The sequence below is a fragment of the Trachypithecus francoisi genome, unplaced genomic scaffold (genome assembly GCF_009764315.1).
Source record: "Trachypithecus francoisi isolate TF-2019V2 unplaced genomic scaffold, Tfra_2.0 Lachesis_group8, whole genome shotgun sequence".
Classification (NCBI taxonomy): domain Eukaryota; kingdom Metazoa; phylum Chordata; class Mammalia; order Primates; family Cercopithecidae; genus Trachypithecus; species Trachypithecus francoisi.
Window position 1 is genome coordinate 21,399,225 of NW_022681473.1, and position 7,871 is coordinate 21,407,095.

At 43.2% G+C, this 7,871-nt stretch overlaps 1 pseudogene; it reads right to left on the reverse strand.

Annotated features, from left to right (window-relative positions):
• Positions 1–5,537: 5,537 nt before the first annotated feature.
• On the reverse strand, positions 5,538–6,818 carry LOC117080793 (annotated as a pseudogene).
• Between the last annotated feature and the right edge of the window lie 1,053 nt (positions 6,819–7,871).

The following is a 7,871-nucleotide window of genomic DNA, read 5'->3' on the forward strand; positions in this document are numbered from 1 at the left end:
GAGAAGAAAATTGATGGGGAGGAAAAAAACTTGAAAGGGCGATATATTAGAGTTCAGTTGCAAATAAGAGTCCATTCTAGCTATTATATGCAGAAGAGGACTTAATACAGTGAATTAGGTGCTTACAAAATCGTTGGAAGAGCTAGAGGGCCAAACTCTAAACTGAGACTCTAGGAATGAATCCAGGACATCTCATCCCTGACCTCCCAGAGGAGCTGCTGCCTCTACCACAGTCAAGACACTGAAGAGTCTGGAAGTCACTACTGCAACTGTTGAATCTGGGAACATTCTCATTAGCTGTGTTATGGGAATCAGGAAGCTGTGACTGCAACTTTTGGGTACAGAGGGAGGGTTTCAAATTCAAGTCTCTCTAGGTGTTTCTCATTGGCAGACCTAAGTAACAATTTAAACTCTATCTGCAAAGAACTCTGGGAAGTTTTTAGAATTTTTAAATCTCTACAGTATAAGAATACACAGTTTTATTTCCATACTTAAATTCTAATAAAGCAACAACACCAGTAGCAACATGCTCCTACCTAATGTAACTATCCTTTGTTACAAACATCCTCCCTTCCATGCAAGTATGTGTTCATCCATTCATTAATAGTAGGTGCCAGAAGTGGTGTTTATATGGATAGTAAATAGACAAGATCTGGAATAGCAGCAACCATTGAAATTACAATCGAATTACTCTTACATAATCTTCCATCATTCTCCAAGTTCAAGATACATCTGGACAAGCCAAAGAGGTAAGTTAAATAAGAATATGATAGCTATCACTAGGGATTTTCTGGTAAACTGGCTCTTAGAAAAGGAAAAAAATATACCCTGACGTGTAGTACTGTTTGCCAATTGCCATGGTATAAATACTCCCACCATGGCTGATGCCAAACTACCAACATGACATCACTGAAAATGAAGTTGTGAGGCAGTGTTAAAAATCTCTTGGTAACTATTCTCATGAGTAAGTGATAACAACGACAAAAATTCTCATGAGCCTGTACTAGCTGATTCCAGCCCACACTGATGGGTCACCAACCTTGCATTTTTCAAGTCTTCTGTGGTGGCACTAATCTCTGTTATTCTCCTAGAAATGTGACATTGGTTTTGATTTACTGCTTTGTTGGGAAGAAGATTCACTAGGAGTTTTCGCTTGGTCCTTCCTATCTTGACAGTCTTTAATCAATAGGTCAGGAAGTCAGTATGGAGAACCTGCCTATTGCTGAGTATATATATTCCAACTCTACATTCAGGACCTGGAGAGATAACCACAGATGGGTAGAATCTATTTGGCCCACTGTGAAATGGTTTGGGCCAAAATGCCATTTTTTTCCTGACTCCCATTAATGCCCGCTCATCCCATGACCAGGGACTAGCATCAGCTCAAAGCCAGTAATAAGCCCTGAAAAGTGTAGTATTTCTCTTTTCTCAGTGCAAAGTCACTCTACTAAATGACCACAGTTCCCTTGGGGGAAAATTGGGAGGAAGATTTACAATATAAATTTGCACTGTCATATGCTACAGAGTACACAGTATTTCTAGTCACCTGATTTTAGTGTGAGAATTTAGTGAAAAGTTATGACCCCCTGATTCTACAATCAAATAGGACCTTAATGCCTACCCTGTATATTTTAGTCCTTGGTCTCCACAGTCAATTAGCCACCAGCACAGTTCTCTGTGTGTCAGTCTATTCTGACTACTGCTCTGGCCCTGCTGCCTTGAATGTCCACTTCACTTGTGGTCTCTGTGTGTTACTACACAGTCAATGCTGGGATCTCATTATCCCCACTAAGCTTCAGGAACACATGCAATGGCAGTATTTCCATCATCATCCCCAGCATATATGCTGTTTTGCAACTTAGCACCTTTGAAGGAGGCTGGTACTCTCCTCATCAAAGTACTTGTCTCTGTCTAGATAAAGGGGGAGTCCTCTGGTCCCTCCCAGGAAATATACAGATGTAACTTGTTTTATTGTGCTTTGCTTTATTTCACTTTGCGGACACTGTGCTTTTACAAATGGAATGTTTGTGTCTACCCTGTGTCGAGTAAGTCTGTCAGCAACATTTTTCCAACAGCGTGTGCTCACTTCATGTCTCTGTGAGACATTTTGGTAATTCTCCCAATATTTCAAACTTTTCATTATTATTATGTCTGTTATGGTGATCTGTGATCAGTGAGCTTTCATAGTACTCTTGTAATTGTTTTGGGGCACCGTGAACTGTGCCCGTATAAGATGAAGAACTTATTCAATAAGTGTTGTGTGTGTTCTGATTGCTTCATCAATTGGCCATATCTCTCCCTCTTTTCTGGTCTCCCTATTCCCTATTCCCTGAGACAAAACACAATTGAAATTTGGCCATGTAATAAACCTGCAATGGCCTCTAAGTATTCAAGTGAAGAACACTTGCATATCTCTTCCTTTAAATCAAAAGCTAGAAATAATTAAGCTTAGTGAGGAAGGCATGTTGAAGCCAAGATAGGCCAAAAACCAGGCTTCTTGTGCCAGTTAGCTGAGTTGTGAATGTAAAGGAAAAGCTTTTGAAGGAAATTTAAAGTTCTACTCCAGTTAACACACAAACGATGGGAAAGTGAAACAGCCTTATTGCTGACATGGAGAAAGTTCTAGTGGCCTGCATAGACGATCAACCCAGCCACACAATTCCCTTAAGGCAAAACCTAATCCAGAGCAAGGCTCTCACTCTCTTCAACTGTCTGAAGGCAGAGAGAGGTGAGGAAGTTGCAGAAGAAATGTTGGAAGCTAGCAGTGGTTGGTTCATAAGGTTTAAGGAAAAAAGCTGTCTTCATAACATAAAAGTGAAGGGTTCGACAGCGAGTGATGATGCCGAACTGCAGAAGCTCTGAAGCTCTGAAGCCAGGCATTGACTCCTTCTCTCTAGCTGTGAAACCCTGACATGGGTTGGATTTGTGTCCCTGCCCAAATCTCATGTCAAATTTTAATCCCCATTGTTGGAGGACGGACCTGGTGGAAGGTGATTGGATCATGGGGATGGTTTAGAAACTGCAGCAGGCTATCCAGAACATCTAGCTAAGATCATGCATGAAAGTGGCTACACTAAACAACAGATTTTCAATGGGGATGAAGCAGCCTTCTATTGGAAGAAGATGCTATCTAGGGGCTCGTGTTAATCCAGTCTGGCACTGCTATAAAGACATATCTAAAACTGGATAATTCGTGAAGAAAATAAATTTGACTCATCGTCCCACAGACTGTGCAGGAAGCATGACTGAGGAAGCTTCAGGAAACTTACAATCATGGCGGAAGGCAAAGAGGAAGCAGGCACAACTTAAATGGTGGGAGCAGGAGGAAGAGAGAAAAGGGGGAGGTGCTACACACTTCTAAACAAGCAGATCTCTGGAGAATTCTGTCATGAGACAGCACTAGGGGGACGGTGCTAAACCATCAGAAACCATCCTGGACTATTACAGAGTCCAGGTTTCAGTTCATCTACTAAAGTAACAATAGAACTTGTATTAAATTATTGAGTGTATACGTCAGCTCCAGCATCTCTGGTAAGCAAATCATACTGATAAATTTAGCCAGAATTAAAATTATGCTCTTCTCTCCCTACCCAAGCATGGTTAGGACATATTCCTATTCCTATTCTCCAGGTTTTTAATTGGGATATAAATTTGCATGTTTTGTCATGTAAGCATTGCCTGGGTACAACCTTACAATTGTCTCCCTGTGCACAGAGATTGTTTCTAGTCATGGGTCTGGAGGATGTATGAAGCAGTGGGTGTGGAGAATAGTCACAGAGTCTTCCACCAGGAAGCAGGACCATCCTCATCAGGTAGGATAAGAGGAATTGTTTCTACTGGTAAGAGAGCTTGGTAGAGTTAAGGGTTAAAGGTCTTCAAAATTAACTGAGTTCCCCTAAATGTCACCATTCTAATCTTTTGGAATGGTTTTTCCTAATCATTGGTCTAATTTTCACATATGAAATCTGGTGAGACTATGAATTCAATCTATGTTGTAAATCAGCAACCTATAAGATAAGAATCTGTGTCTAATTTTCAGCTACATCAATTTACTAGCTCTAAGAGATAAGATTTTTTTTTGGACAATCATAAAATGTTCTTTTAGGACAATTATAGGAAACTCCTGCATCTCTGGCTGTATTTTGAACCGTGAATTTAGAACCCTGAGCTTTTTATTATATTACTTTAAACACTCCTGGATGGTTAGAAGTAGCTAGGCTACCTCATAGACCTCATATTCTTCATGACTATTGAACTCTGCTATGGCCTTTGCCATTTGATCTGCCAAAGCCATTTCTCTCTTTTTTTAATTTTAATTACTTTTTATTGAAAACTGCACTGAACACTAAATGTCTGCCTTTACAATAAAGAAATACAGTAATGGTAACTCACACTAAAACAAAACATACTCCTGTTAGCCATTATTTTTCTGTTTGGGACAATTTTAAAGTTTTTCTTTTGTCACAAAAACAGAATTGTACCTGCACAAAGGCTCCAAATAGGCCATCTTTTTTTTTTTTTTTTGAGGCGGAGTCTCGCTCTGTCGCCCGGACTGGAGTGCAGTGGCGCAATCTCGGCTCACTGCAAGCTCCGCCTCCCGGGTTCACGCCATTCTCCTGAATAGGCCATCTTTTTAAACAGGCAATGATTCACAAAAGATTATGAGTAGAACATATAACTAGTTGAAACAAATCTAATAGGATTTGTTAAAATAAGTCACATCTAATACATCTGAAGTGTTCTTGTATAACATATCACATGAAGAAAAGAATACTTTATCAAAGTTGAAAAAAGTGGATATGTTTATTATTCTTCTTGAACTCTTTTAGTTCAAGACTTTCCACTCAATAAAATAGCAGAGGATCTGAAAATGAGAAAATACAAATGAGTACAAATAGCTTGTGAAACTTAATATTTTCTTTTCATCATCAGAGGGTTTTACTAAACTTACAACCAACTTGCCTGCTCAGTGTGCAGTTCAGATGTGAGAGACTCTTCTCTGTACAGGAGCCTGTACTGTCTTCAGTCCTACGCGTGCAGGAGTGTACCCCAGGCAAAGAGTTTTCTCCCCACTTTGTAGTAATGTGATCTTCCTATTAGCAAGAAGAGGTAACCAGCCCCTGTAGAATGAAAGAACTAGAGTCACAGGATGAGGATTTCCTCTTAATATTTTTTATTTTGATGTTTGAACTCCTGATGCAACATTCTAGAGCAGGGTGTTCAGGACCTGCTCTACCCAAGGGACTGATAAAGGAAAAAGCTCTACTTATTCTTTGTGATTTGATGCATAGATGAAAAACAACACACAATAACAGAAGTTGATCATTAATAAATCACATCCTCATCTTTCAGCGCTTCTGTAAGCAGAAGACGTCTTCAGCTTTCTAGCTCTTGCAGTTTTAACACTGCAACATCAACGATGCATATGTCCAGAATCAGTTAAAAAGACCATCAGATTCTTTTTCTCTTAGTTCATCTATGTTTCACTGTCTCTTGGTCGCATATGCATCTGAATGATTACTTTTCAGCATTGTCTGCTATTCCTCCTTGGGATGCTCTCGATTGTCCCCGTGTTTTGTGGGCTGGTTGGGAGAGGGCGCTTGGGAAGGATGTGCCACTGTTGGGAGGTTGTGAGTCACTGGGATGCCTCCAGGGATGATCCCTTCCATGGCTGCAGGAAGTCCGCCTGGAGCCACACTCAGGATGCCTGGCGGATATCTGTATGTGGCACCATTTAGCTCAGGGTGAATTGTTTGCTGGTCTACTGACCAAGGAGCTGATGTGACAAAGAATTCCTTGTTCACACAGTTTCTTAAGCTTTCTGGGATGCGAACTTTGATGGCTTGGTGGATCTCAGTGGCAGCCGCCTCCTTCATCTCCAGCGACGCCTGCTCGTTATACCAGGCAGTGTGAGGAATGCAGATGAGATTTGGGGTATCTTTCAATGGACCCTGAGCAAAGTTGTCCCTCGTATCCTGCCCTCCTTGAGGGTCTGTGCTAAGGCTTTCTCGCCCACCAGGCCACCACGGGCTGCGTTCACAAGGAATGCTCCCTGCCTCATCTGCTTTATAGTAAAGTCGTTGATGAGGTGGTGGTTATATTCATTGAGATGGCAGTGCAAGGAGACGCAGTCACTCTGACACAGCAATTCCTGCAGGGTGTAGACCTTCTGAATGCCCAGGGACCATTCTATCTCATCCTGCAAGTAGGGGTCATAAAATATGACTCTGAATCCAAAGGCCTTGGCTTGAACTGCAACCGCCTGCCCCGTGCGACCAAAGCTCATGAGACCCACAGTGTCTACCCAGGGATGCGGACTGCTCCTGAGGCCACGTCGTGGATCTGCTCCATGCTTTGAACTCACGTGCCTTCCTGCAGTGCCTGGCACACCCACGTGTTCCTCCGGTACAGATTGAGGATGTGGCAGACGGTGGAGTCGGCCTTCTCTTCCACGGTTCCGGACGGGATGTTGCACACAGCAATTCCAAACTCGCAGCAGTCTTGATGTCCACATTGTCTTTGCCACTGCCTATCTGCACAACGACTCTCAGGGCCTTGAACTTTTCCAGGTCCTCCCTGGTGAGGGTGATGGTGTGGTACATCATGGTACCCACAGCTTCATTTAAAACTGTCTCATGGATTTCCTGTAAGGACTGCACGTCACAGAAGACCATGGTGGTCAGGTTCTTAGGCCGCGGTGCAATGTCCGCCATGCAGCAGCACCACCAGGGGTGGGAGTGCCAGGGTCCATTCATGATACCTTCGCAAATTCTGTCCAATCTCTGTCTCTTGACTTTGTGCTTATCCACAAAGGCCATTCTTTATGAACTTTGCAATTATTAGATCAAAAGGCAAAGCAGTCCTCTGAGAACTTAGGGGAACTCGCAGGAGTCTGAGTGCATGATACCACTATGAATCCATTCGCTTGCAAGGCAGTCTCCATCACGCAGTGAGTCAACGAACCTCACTACTACCCCAGGTCTGGAGTGCCGTAGTCCACAATACCAGGGAGTAGAGGCAGCTCCGGCCCGGGGGAGCCAGGTTCCTGCCCCTGCTCTGAGCCTGGGAAGCGAGCTGGGGGCCCACCCAGGGGGTCCGTGTGGTCTTGAGGCTCCTCCCCTGCTGGGGTCCCCACGGACCGGAGGGGTGCTGGGCACCCGCTGGCGTGAAGCGGCATCTGGCTGGACCTGCCACTCCAGTTTTAGCTGGCCCGCCCAGCCCATTTCTTTAAAAAAACTGTTCTATGTGACCACGGATGATACATTAGGAGAAAAACTGCTCTATGAAGAGAGAATAAGAAAAGAAATCTAAGAAGAAGTATGGTGGCAAAGGAAATCAGAGAACTAGATGGCATAATTAACAAAGGACTTTGATATGGTTTGGCTGTGTCCCCACCTCAATCTCAACTTGAACTGTAGTTCCCATAATCTCCACGTGTGGTAGGAGGGACCCAGTCGGAGGTAATTTAATCATGGGGGTGGTTACCCTCCATGCTGTTCCCCCTGATAGGAGTTCTCATGAGATCGGAGGGTTTTATTGAGGGGCTTTGATGCGTTTTGCTCAGCACTTCTCCCTCCTGCTGCCATGTGAAGAAGAACATGTTTGCTACCCCTTCCACCATGATTGTAAGTTTCCTGAGGCCTCTCCAGCCATGCTGAACTGTGAGTCAACTAAATCTCTTTTCTTTATGAGTTACCTAGTCTTCGATATTTCTTCATAGCAGCGTGAGAATGGACTAATACAGATTTTTATAATAGAGATCTTTGTAGGCTAAGAAGGCAGTCTAGTGGAATGGAAGAGCTAGGAGTTGCAAAGATGACTAGTAATGAGACAGGAGGAACAAATTCTTAGAGGGGCTCTAACTTTAAACA